The sequence below is a fragment of the Equus quagga genome, chromosome 1 (genome assembly GCF_021613505.1).
Source record: "Equus quagga isolate Etosha38 chromosome 1, UCLA_HA_Equagga_1.0, whole genome shotgun sequence".
NCBI classification, from domain to species: Eukaryota; Metazoa; Chordata; class Mammalia; order Perissodactyla; family Equidae; genus Equus; species Equus quagga.
This window is the reverse complement of record NC_060267.1, coordinates 100,546,954-100,559,360: the sequence shown is the minus strand read 5'-3', so window position 1 is coordinate 100,559,360 and position 12,407 is coordinate 100,546,954. Positions and strand designations below refer to the sequence as shown.

Here is a 12,407-nt window from a genome sequence, read left to right as displayed (position 1 = left end):
GGGCCTCTGACAGGTGTGTGACCTTGGGCCAATCACTGCCCCTCTCAGAACTTCTGTTTCCTCTTTGGTGAAACCTGGATCGGAGTCCCTGCCTGCCAGAGTGGCTATGAAGAGCGGTGAGGGCCTGCCTGGCACACAGGAGGTGCTCAGTAAACAGAGCCCCTTACAAATCATAAGGCACACCTGCCTGCCTGCCTTCCGCATTTACTAAGCACCCACTCTGTACTGGGTGCCAGGTGCCGGGGGTATGACTGTGAACAAGACAGCCTGAAGTCCCTGCCCTGAGCAGCCACTCACTGCCTGTGGGAGTGTCATGTGACTAAAGGTGTGGCAGCAGGCTCGGGGGAGGATCGGGTCCCTCGTCTTGCTGGCTGCAGGCTCAGCCAGCGCCTGAAGAAGTGACGCCTTTGCTGAGAGCTGAGGAGGGGATGCTACTTGGCGAGATGAGCCAGAGAGGCAGAGAGGGGAGAGTGTTCTAGAAAATGGGAACAGTATGGGCAAAGCCCTGAGGCAGGAGGGACCTTGGTACATTCCAGAAACTAAAAGGAGGCCAGAGTGGCTGAGGGGTAAAGCTGGAGAGGCGGGTAGAGTCCTGGGCATGCGGGGCCTGGGAGGTCGTGGCTGAGACTTCAGTCTTTCCCTCAAGAGAGCCTGAAGCCATGGAAATGTTTTAAGTGAGGGAGTGACAGGAGCAGGTTTGCATTTCAAACAAAAATTACCCTGGCTTACAGCTGTGACAAAGAGAGGGGAGGAGGGGGAGAGCCAGAGAGAGTAGGGAGCCCAGGGAGGGGCTGTGGTCCTCCTGCAGCCTGAAAGGGAGGTGTCTGGCCCAGGCTGGTGGGCGGGGCAGCTGGAAGGGGGGCTTTGAACCTGGCTTCTCAGAGGAGGGGTGGTGTCCTTGACTTCTGAGGCACTCACAGCTGGCAGATGAGAGGCGCCATGGTGGAAGGAGCCCTCTGAGGAGGCCCACTCTGGGCCAGCCTCCTGCAGCTCCAAATGTTTGGATAGTCACTTCCTGTTTGCATAGCTGATCCACTAAAGAGCAGGGCCCCTTGGCTTGAGGCCCGTGTCCAGCCTTGGAACCTTCTCCGAGAGGAGAAATAAAGGGTCTTGTCTTTGTTTTGCCCTAAAGTAACTGTCCTTTACAGCATGAGTGTAAGAGTAACTACAAACATGGGGATAGCCCTTTACAGTAGAAAAAGTGAATTTGTATCCATTGCACCATTCAATCCTCATGAGAACTGTGCAAGGGAGAAGTTTTATCCCCATTTTACAGATTGTGGGAAGTGAGGCTCTGAGAAGTTAAGTAATGTACCCAAGGCCACTTCCACCCATGCCAGAAAGTGGAAAAGTAAGGTCTGCCTGTCCCTACAGCCTGGGTTCTTTCTTTCCATCTGAACTTTTTTGTTGTTGACTCATGGTTACAAAATGGCTGCTGCACCTCCAGTCCTTGTGCCTGCTGTTCAGGTGTAAGAAGGAGGACAGGCAACGTTGGGGATGGGGAGGATTTTCTTTCGATTCATGGAGAGATACCCGTTTCCCACCAGAACTTGCATCTCCATCAACTTAGCCAGAACTGGGTCGTGTGACTGCTCTGGTCTACATGAGAGTCTGGTGATGTTGATGCCCAAATTAAATTGGGGTTCTCTTAGTAAGGAAAATGGGGAGCACATATTGCAGAGGCTCCAGAGAAGATGCCTAGTGAATAAGGAAACTGAGGACCAGAGATTGAGTGACAGTGTATGAAGGTCACATGGTGACTAGGTGATGGCTCTGTCACCCATTTCCCTGCCCCTGTAAAAACATGCCCCCTAAACCCTGCCCAGCCCCGTTCTCTGTGGCCGGAGCTTGCAGGTTTGTGGGTTGCCTTGCTCCAAAGTTCTCCCTCTTTGAAGAAAAGAAAGGAGAGAGGACAGAGCAGACGAGGACATTTATTGAGCATCAGCTGTGACCAGGCCTGAGGCCAGGCACCGACCCAGTGTCAGCCCAAGCAGCCTCTCCACCAGCCGAGGAGAAGGGTATTCTTACCTCCATTTCACAGATGAGGAAACTGAGGCCTGAGAGGAAGCACCTTGCCAGTACAGCTCAGCGAGTGACCGGCCTGGATTCACACCCCAGCCAAGGTGGCCCAAAGCCACGTACCCCAGGCCAGTTTGGTAACATGCACAGCTCCTCCTGGACTCTCCCACCCCGGCAGCGTCTGCAGGACGTTTTCCCGGCTGGAGAGCGGCTGTGGCCTACGATGCTACCCCGGCTTTTGCGTGACAAGTGCAGGAACTCAGGTGTGCCCTGCGTCGAGCTGGACCGCCTCGCCCACTGCTGGCCCCTGCCGTCTGGAGGAGCTGGTGGAGTACGAGGCCCCCACACCGAAGACGGGAACCCCATCACGCCCTCCTAAGTGACATCGCTCCAGGATGCCTCCAGGTGCTCCGCAGCTGTGTCTTGGGGGCGAAGCACAATGACTGGAACCCCCCCTGGGAATGACAGCTTGAGGCCATTTGGTTAGAATAAAATCCTGACACGCTTTCCTGGCATCTTCCAGTTTTCAAAGCACTGTCACAGAAACCGACTCTCTGATCCTCTCCTGACACTGGAGCTGGGTATCGTGCCACCAGTTTTCAAATGAGGAAACAGCCTCAGGCGTGGGGGAGATGTTACTGAAGCTGCACAGCCAAACTCCGCTGACCTGGGACTCCGTTCCTTCCCAACACCGAGTCCGCCACCTTCCGAAAGTGACGTCTCCTGGCTCTCTCATTCCTCAGACCTCTGTGTGGTTCTCTTTCCAACCTCACCTCCTCCTCTAGCCTGCCTTTGGGCCCTGTCCGTCCCGGGCCTCTTTCCCCTGTAGACAACCGTCCTGCACAGGCTCCTTGGGATTGCTGTAACAGCTGAGGTTTCTCTGCTGTTTTCCCTCTGCTGTTTTTGTCACGATGATGAGTTCCCAGTGGGCTTTGTGATTGTTGACTGGGAGCCCACCTTTGGCAGAAGCCATGATCCTGGAGGGTCCCACCGACCAGGGCTGTGGCGTTCCCCGCAGAGCAGTTCCCATCTGCCTCCACTGGAGCCTGGTTCTGGGCCAGTTTTTAAATTCGCTTTTAGTTTGAAGTTTCCTATTTACACAGACAGTGAGAAGCTGAGCTCCACACCTGGGGACAGCAGCCCAAGGCCATTGAGTGGTGTTTTTCTCGGCTCTGTTTGTGGATGAGACAGCCCCGGGATGGCCCTGGCTCCACTAGTAAGATGCCTTCTTCTGTTAACTCGCCATGCGAGGCCTTCTGCCCCTGTCCCCACTTGCACATTAAAACCCCAGTCTTGACCCCCCATGGGCATTTCAGCTCCGTCTTCTGCTTCCCGCTCAGCCTGGAGGCCTTCCCTTCTTGTTTTTGACTTTGACTCTGTGTTCCTTTAAATGGTTATACTTTATCCAGCACTGCTGTCCATTCGTAGATGGAAAAGGAGCTTCCCAGGGCTCCTCAGTTGGCCATCTGGACCAGGAGCCCAAGAGAATGGACAGCAAATATTTAAGCAATTGGAGACACTCATTTATTGGTTTTAGAACATTTTCTAAACACCTTCCGTGGCCCAAGCCCTGGGTGGAGACCTTGGGTATGCAGAGATGGCACAGATGTGTCCACTGCCCTCAGAGGGTCTCCTGGGCCTGAGGCAAGCAGGTCATGAACACACACGTCAGGACACAAGTGTGCTATGTGCAGAGGGGGCCCGAGGAAGTGACTGCTGCTGTCCAAGCTGTGGGGACCCCAAATCAAATAGAAACATTCCAGGTGACAAGGGGGTCTGCAGGCCTCCTGGAACCCGCGGGCTCACCTGGCCCAGCTTCAGCCCACCATGGAGGATTGCCCGTCCGTCACAGCCACCTCAGCCTCGGGGCTCCTGCCTCCCCACAGCTGGTCTCGGTCTCCTACCACCTCATCTCAGACGAGAGACTCAGCTGCTGCTTCCAATTCCATTCGCCAGTCCCTGCCCACAACATATTTTTGAGCATAGTAGACCTTACTGGTAATTTGGGAGGAGAGGATGTGGATTATGTTAGAGTGATGAAAATCATTTCATATGGAATATTTGACATCACCATTCATAAAATGTCATTTAAACCCCCATCCAACCAGGATGTTTCATTGTCACTTCTCCCAACCGACACCTATACTTCAGCCACACTCCACCTTTCTCTCCTGTTTTCTCTTTCTTTCTTTCTGTTAACCAGCTTTCTTAGATGGGTGCCAGAAAGCCTGACTCAGACTGACTTGGGTGAAAAAGAAGTTGGCTCTTAGAAAAGTCTAGGCATGTCCACCTTCAGGCATGGCTGGATCCAGGTACTTAAAGAGTGTCACCAGGATATGGAATCTCTGCTTCACTCTCAGGCAAGTTCTCTCTCCTGATAGCCCCTAGGACACTTACAGCTCCAAAGCTCCAGGTGTCCATGAGAAAGATCATCTCTCATCTGAGCCATCCCACTGAAGTCCCGGAACTAAGCCTCGTCAGACCAACTTGGAAACCTGCTCATCCCTGAACCCATCAGGGGAACCAGGATGATTTGATGCTCTGTTTGGCTAAACCTTAGTCCCAAACTCTGGGACTGAGATCCTCCCCAGAGAATCAAGGGGGAGGGTGTCCCAGACATGCTCAACAATCCTCCCCGCCCCTGCCACCTTTGCCCCTGTCCGGAACTCACAGCCCAAATCCCCCTCCTCGTCTTGGGGCAGCCCACCTGTGGCAACTGGAGCATCCCTGACAGGGGAGCCTGGACCAAGCGGGGCAGCTTGTCTCGCAGTCAGCTTTTCCAGGCTGCTGAGCACCAGGAGCCAGCCTGTGCCTGTTCCGAGGCTTCAGCTGGGAAGGCAGGCAAAAAGGACCTTTACTGCCCCTGTCCCTGGGCCAGGAGCCCCGCTGAGGAAGCGTGGCATCCTGGAGTCTGTTCGGCCCAGCGCCCGGCCCAGCAGGCCCCAGAAGGTGGGGTATAAACAAATGAATGGGCCGAGGAGCATGTGGACCCATGCTGACCTCAGAAACGCCTTGGTGATGCCAGCACAAGCAAGCCCTGAGTGGTCCGGTGGCCTGATGCTGCTCCCAGGGGAGTGGTGCTCCTGGAGGAGCCACCCTTGACTCTGGGGACTGTGGATTTGTGGTGTCTCCACTCTCTCTTAAAGCCCCCGTGTCAGCCATTTGCCTGCCCCCGCCCGCCGTGTGCCAAGGAGGGGCTGTGCCTTCAGGACACCTGGGCAGGCAGCCTGGGGCCAGCATCACTGGGCAGGGGCTGGGCGCAGACTCTCAGAAAAGAAGGCAGAAACCCAGCCGAGCTGGAGCGGCGAGGAGGGGTCTGGCCTCTGTGGCTTTGTTGTGGGGAGGTTGAAAGGGCTGGGAGGGAGGGAGGCGGGAGGGCAGCTCATTTGGCCGGCCACCATGGCGGGGACACAAAGGTGAGGCCATCCGAGGGCCACCTCCTTTCTTGTGCCCATTGCAGCAGCCCCGGCTGACCTCGGGTGGCCACAGTCAGCAGGTCAGGGGAGGAGGGAAGCAGACGGACGGGGGCGGGGCAGTGGGGGAGGGGGTGCCATCTGGAGCTGGGAGGCATGTGGTTGAGGATTCCATTGTCCTTGGAGGCGGGTATGTGGTGGCCGCTGGTGGGAACCAAGGCCTTTCTTCCAAAGACAATACCCAGGGCTCACAAAGGGACAGTGCCACATGCCTTTTAGTGCAGACACGGGTTCAGGGGTGTGGCCCAGGCTCAGGAGGCCCAGCTCCACCTGAGTTTGAGTCCCAGCCTTTCCGCATATTTCCAGTGGGCCCCTGAGCTGTTCCGTCTCCCTCTGTGAGCGCGGTGTCCTCATCTGTGAAGGAGGATGAGCTGCTGTTCCTCAGGGGCCGGGTGAATACTCAGGGAGATGGAGGAGGCAGTGTGGTGGAGCGGCCGAGAACGCAGCTCTGGGAGTATGGCCTGCCGCAAGTCATTCCCACCTTCGTGGGCCTCGGTTTCCTCATCTGTAAAATGGGAATGACGAGAATAGTAATAATAAAAGTAAGAGTACCTGCTTCATAGGGTATTTGAAGATTCAAAATGCTAACATGTATAAGGCACCTAGGATAGTGCTTAGCAGTGAGAAAATGTGTAATAAATATTGGAAATTATTATTTATGCCTTATCACCGTACCCCCCCCCCCCATCAATAGTAATACTGGTGGCAGTTGGTGGAGACCTCCAGCAAGCAATGGGCAGTGTCAGCTGCATGTGGGCGAGCACCGGGGAGGCATAAGTGCTGCTGGCCAGGGTCAGGGCATCTCTCGGGGAATGCCATCATCTGTGCTGGGTGTTGAAGGATGGGTAGGAGTTTTCTCAGGCATGGCAGATTTGAGTTGCAGTGAGTACAAGGGCTTAGAAGTGTGAGAGGCCTCAGTGCCTCTTGGGGACAGGGAGACTATTGTGGCTGGAGGGTTTGAGATGGGAAGTGGCAGGAGGGGAAGCCGGAAGGGCAGGCAGGGGATGGCGCAGGGCCTTGAGCACTAGCCTGAGGCAGAAAGCCTTCACCCAGAGGAAAAGGGAGACAGAAGGATCGAAGCAGGCAGTGACGTGATCATTTGAGCTTTGTATAGACCCCTCAGGCTGCATGTGGAGGACAGATGGGGAGGAGGGGAGGCGAGAGGCAAGCAGGATGGTGAGGAGGCTGTTTCTGGGTGCAGAGAGAGAGGACGAGGCCTGGCCTCCAGTGCCTGAGGAAGAGCGGCCCATCAGCCCCGCGCCTGGAGACCCTGCCTCAGCGCTACCCTTCTCCATCCCCAAACAGAGCCCTCCTCCAGGACAGAGCCTCAGCACCTGCGGCCTGAAGCAGACTTGGGGCTGGGGGCAGCAGCTGAGTGGACAATGAGGACCTTGCCCTGGGTGGACACGCCAGCAAGCGGTCACCCAGAACAGGTGTTGGTATTCCCACCTTATGGTGGCTCGGGGAACTGGGCAGAGCAAACACATCTGGAGGTCGCCCTGGCATTGGCACAGCCAGCAGCACTCTGACACAGTGTGGACATGTTAAAGAGACATGGGTGGGTGGTGAGCTAGGACCTCAGGTCCGTGGGAATGAGCACCCTGACTCATGAACCTTACACGGGCTACGTTTACAGTGACAGACGCAGACGAGCCCACGGGGCACAGGCTGGGAGGGGGCGAGGTGCTGGGTGAATGTGGTTTCTCCTGGCTCCTTAGGGTCCTGTCAGGGCATAAGAAGCCCTGAGAGGGGGTCACCACACCTTTTTTGCCCCAGCTGCATCACTGTGAAATTGCAGCTGGAGTTTGCAAAGCTGTGTCTGGCAACCGTGCCTCCTGGATGTAGGCACAGGTTCCTGCTCCATCCCTGACGCCTCTTGCTGCTCTGCCCACGGTTTACACACCAGGGCCGGGTACCGCGCGGTCGGTCACACCACACCTGCCTAAGGATGACTTCCTGTGGGCAGCTGGGGAGACGCTCTGCTGCTGGGTTTATCAGCTAGCGATGTCTTCAGCTGCAGGTTGCAGTGGGCTCCCCTCACGGTGGTTTGAGTGTTGGAGTCATGTCCGCTCCTGAGAGGAGTGTGGGAGTGGCTCTGCAGTGAGTCTCCCCCATATTCCTCCGCAACTCTAACACGGGCAGAAAGAAGGGGGACATCGTTCCTTTCTGTCCTGCCCAGAAACCACTGGTGGATGTCCACGCGAGCACCATGGCCAGAGCAGCATCACAGACGGGCAGAGGGCCAGGAAGTGAGGGAGGCGTTTGCAGCCCGAGAGTGGAGGCAGCGAGGGAGGAGGAGCCCCGGACTGTCTGTTGAGTTGTCCGGTCAGTGGTGTCCCCCGGAGAAGTGGCCCCTCTTCAGAGGTTGCCCCTGGCGGGCTTCCCTGAGGACCGGGCCGGAGCCCACGCTTTTGGCTGACAGCCCACGATCTGGGGCTTTGAGCCCTACTGGGAGAGGGATCCTGACCGCGCAATGCTACTGTGTTCAGTAAGTGTGCCCTTCAGAGAAGAGGCTGGAGCCCAGAGAGAGACGGTGATCTGCCCAAGGTCACCCAGCAAGCCCAGTTTCAAGTCCCGTGCCTTCGTGCTTAGGGTAGGCATGGCTCTGAGATCCCCTGTTGTCAAGTTCCTCAGCTTTTCCAACCCCAACCCAGGGGGGTGGCCTGAGGCATGCATATGGGTTACAAGCGGACAAGATGTCCGTCCCCCAGGTCAGGGGCAGCCACACAGGACCTGGGGTGGCCTTGGGTGCCAGACCAGTGGCCTTTGGCCATACCTGCCTTGTCCACTTGCCTCTATATGCCGTCCATTTTCTTTGGTGCCTTGACACTTCTTGGGAAGCTCTGACTCAATCTGTCTGTGCCTCAGTTTCCTCATCTGGCAAATGGGGTTCGTTTTAGTGCCTATGTCTTAGGGTACAAATTAAATGAGATGACATAGAGAAAGTACGTTGAATTGTGCCTAGCACATACTAAGCACTCAGTAAATGTCGTCGTCGTGGGTTGGCCCTCACCTCTGGGGAGAGTTCTCACTTGTGGGGAGCATTCGCGCGTCTGCTTCACACTCCGGAGCGACTTTAAATGGCCGCGCCACCAGCACTCTCCCTCCGTCCCGTGTCTCTGCTTGCCCCTGGTTGGTTGCGCTCACTCATGCTCCACGTGGCAGGGAACACGCCTGCAGTGACCCCGGAGTCATAACTTTTCAAATTCGGCACCCGTGCATAGGGTCCTAGGGAGGCACGTCGCCTGGCCCAACCTGGGTGACAGGCCATATGGCCATTGCTGCAGCCGGGAGAGGAGACAGTCCACCAGCCGGGACTAGTCTGGAGGGGGTGCGAGGATGGGCATGGGGAGAGACAGTGCCTCAAAGCAGGGAGGTGCTGTTACCAGGTGAGAAGGAGGACACGGGTCAGACAGAACCAAGCGTCCGCCTCAGAAACGTCCCCTCGGAAGTGAAACTCCAAGCCGTATGCAAGTGGCAGCATGGCACCGAGCAAAGGGCAGATGGAAAGCGGATGTTTGGGCCTCGGAGCGAGATGCTGGCAGTTTTTTATGCAGTGTAGTGGTTTCCAGAAAGAGGGCCTGGCTCGTGTTGATGGTTTCCCTTGTCTAGGGTGGTCCCATCCGCGTAAGAATGTGCTGCTTACCCCCAGGGAGACACTGGAAGAAGACACCAGTCCCTGGGTGGAGGCCTGGCCTGTCTTGTAGCTCTGGAGGTGCTAGAACCGGGATCCTAACGTGCTGGCCTCGGGTTTTGGGTGGTATAGACAGCTTCTGTAGACCCGAGCCAGGGAACCTGGAGGACGCAAGGGAGTGGGCACTGTGGTCTCCATGTTGTTCTAATGCAACAACTTTGGATATAGACAATCAAAGGGGAAATGGTGAGAAATAAATGTGTGCTTTCTTTGGGTGAAGGAAGTTCATATTATATTGGATATTTTTGTTACTAATCACTGAAACCAACTCAAACTGCTTTAAGCCAAAAAAAAAATGTGGGGTATTTATTTATTTATCAACTAAAAATCTCAAGAGTGTATGGCTTCAGGCATGGCTAGATCCAGGAGCTCAAGTAATGACACCTGAAATCTCTCTCTTTCTCTTATCTCTACTTTCTTCTAGATGGCTCCCCTTTCAGACATTCTTCATATATCTGGAAAATGGGGTTAGTTTTAGTGCCTATGTCTTAGGGAATGAATTAAATGAGATGACTTAGAAAAAGCGCTTTGAATTGTGCCTGGCACATACTCAGCACTCAGTAAATGTCATTGTCATCGGGTGGCCCTCACCTGTGGGGAGCCTTCCCACTTGCGGGCAGCATTCATGCATTATTTCTTTGGGTGAAGGAAGTTCATATTATGTAGCAAGATAGCTGCCAGCATCACCAGGCCTGGCACCTGTCCTCTCAGTCACCCTCGACAGACAGAGCTTTTCTTTCCCAGTAGTTCCAACGAAGCCCTTAGGTTAACTCTGATTATCCTGACATGATTCGCCCCCATCCTTGAACCAGTCACTGGTACCAGGGATGCAAATATGCTAATTGACCAGGTGAGGTCATGTGACTACTCTGGACCAATCACTGCTACTCTGATTGACCAGACCCGGGTCACATGGACTAAGAGAAGGGGAGAGGTGGGTTGTCCAATGCATAGCAGTCCCCCTGGACTGGGAGCCGCTGTGGGCAGTGATGGCGCCCAGCGCCCCTCTTTTCTGTCCCTGTTGCCACCAAGCCCAGCAGAGGGCCCGGCCCAAGAAAGGCAGGTGTTTCTTCCTGGCCGGGCAGGTGCAGGGGCTGTCGGAATGGCTGAGGCCTCCCTCGCCTGCTCGGAAGCCTCCTGAGAGGCTGAGGCGCCTGGAGAAGCTGGGAGCCGCCCGAAGTCGGCAACCCAGGAAGGCGGGAACAGAGATCCTTCACTTGGCCTCTTCATGATTTTCTGACAGGGATAACCACTGCCTTTCCTTTATGCGTCCTAATTTTGTTGAGTGCCCAGAGAGTGCCCGTGCTGCCCTGGGTTTGAGGGAGACACCCGTGAATAAGACCAACTCCCTGCCCTTGTGGGACTGATGGCCTGAGGGAGAGACAGTCGACCAACAGGTGACAATGAAAGGGATGAACAGGGAGGGTGGGGTGTAGGCGCCGCCTGCTGTGCACGCGGGCAGCACAGGGGTCAGCCCAGGCCCGAGACAGAGGCCACCACCTGGGCGGCTCCACCACAGATGCTTATTGTCTCACCGTCCTGAAGGCTGCAGTCCATGAGCATCGTGTCGGTGGGCTCAGTTCCCTCAGAGGCCCCTCCTGGGCTCGTGACGCCACCTCTGCCTGCCCTCACAGGGTCCTCCCTCTGTGAGTCTCTGTGTCCTGGTCGCCTCTCCTCATAGGGACCCATCAGAGTCGATTTGCGCCTGATCGCCTCTGTAAAGACCCCATCTCCAAATAAGGTCGCATCCTGAGGTTCCGGGGTTAGGACTACAGCATGTGAACTTGGGGACACGGCTCAGCCGTGACAGGAAGCTCCTCTGAGGAGGCGCCGTTTGAGTTGAGACCTGAGTGATGAGAAGGAAGCAATGACTTGTGCGCTGTGGGGAAAGGGTGAAGCCAGCGCTGAGACGCAGACACGGACAAAGTGGGCTTGTCTGCGTTTCCCTGGAGAGAAGGGGCGGGCTGGAAACTGACCCCATGAGGATGGGCCAACGAGGGGCGGGAAGAGAGCCCAGGACACCCCCATCCACCCACAGTGAGCCCTGCTGAGCCGCCTGCTCCCCTCCAGCTGCCCCCACCCCCGGCCCAGTGCCAGCGCCACTCTTGGACAGGACTGGTTCCCCTCACTCTTCTCCAATCCACTGACCACACAGTGGCCAGGGGGGTCTTTTCAACGCCCACATCCACCCTTGTACCTCCCCATCACCCTGGGAACAAACGCTGGCCCCCTTGCCCTCACTGTCGCAGCCCGCAGTGGTCTGGCCCCCAGCCCCCGCTCCGCCCACTGTGCACCCTCTGCAGCCACACTGACCCTTGTGTTCCTCCTTGAACCTGCCCATCCCTCCCCCATAGGGCCCTCGGCACAGGTCCCTGCCTACCCCCAGCCTGCTCCTGACTAATTCACCGCCATACGGCCACATCTCAGGTCTGCAGAGAAGCCCCGGCCCCCATCCGGTCTGCTCCTCTGTGGTCTGTCACAGCCCCTGGCCTTTTCTGTCCTTAAATTATGTTTGTGACGGCTTCATTAAGGGTCGCCTCCCGCAGGGGAAGGTGAGTTCCGTGAGGTCAGGACCTTTGTGTTGCTGAGGACACACAGTGGACAGCACAGTGGCTGGCTCCATCGCTCATCTGTCGGACGAATTACGGAACAAAGTCAGCAGCTCGGCGGGCAGGGAGGTCACTCAGCCGCGGTGGGACGGCCTGCACCGGGCCCGGAGGGTGGGGGTCCGGGTCTGCGCCGACACTCCCCTTGCACCTGCCCCCAGTAGAGGTGGGCAGCCCTGCTCGGGTGGGGACCAGAGATGGGAGGGCTTCCCGCCCAGAGGCCCCAAGCACTGTCCGCACACTCCTCTCGCCCTGACTTATTTGCAGCTCATCCTCCTTGGCCCCCCCCCCCCCCCAGATCTTCTTCCTCCTGTTGTTCTGGTGTTTTCACACACTTAGGTCCATTTCCTGCCTGCGAGGCTTTGCTCAGGAAAAGCCCCACAGCAGAGGAAGTGGGGGGTGTGAGCCTCCAGGACCCAGAGGCTCCATGCCAGACAGCCCCTCCTTGGCGGCCAGCTGGGCCCTGGGTGTCCTGTCTGCCCTGCAGCTGCCCGAAGCTCTCCAAGGCACTGGGTGGCTCGGAGGGTTCAAAGCAGAGAGAGAAGCAAATGCAAGTGACATTTTCCATCCATTCTAGAAACAGCTGAGCCCAGGGGCTGTGATGGTCTTCTGATG

The 12,407-nt window shown here is 56.6% G+C and overlaps 1 protein-coding gene across 2 annotated transcripts in view; it reads left to right on the top strand.

The window, feature by feature from the left end:
• The window catches only part of EFCC1 (EF-hand and coiled-coil domain containing 1), a 39,585-nt gene that overhangs the window by 3,348 nt on the left and 23,830 nt on the right, over nt 1–12,407 (top strand). The window lies entirely within an intron of this gene.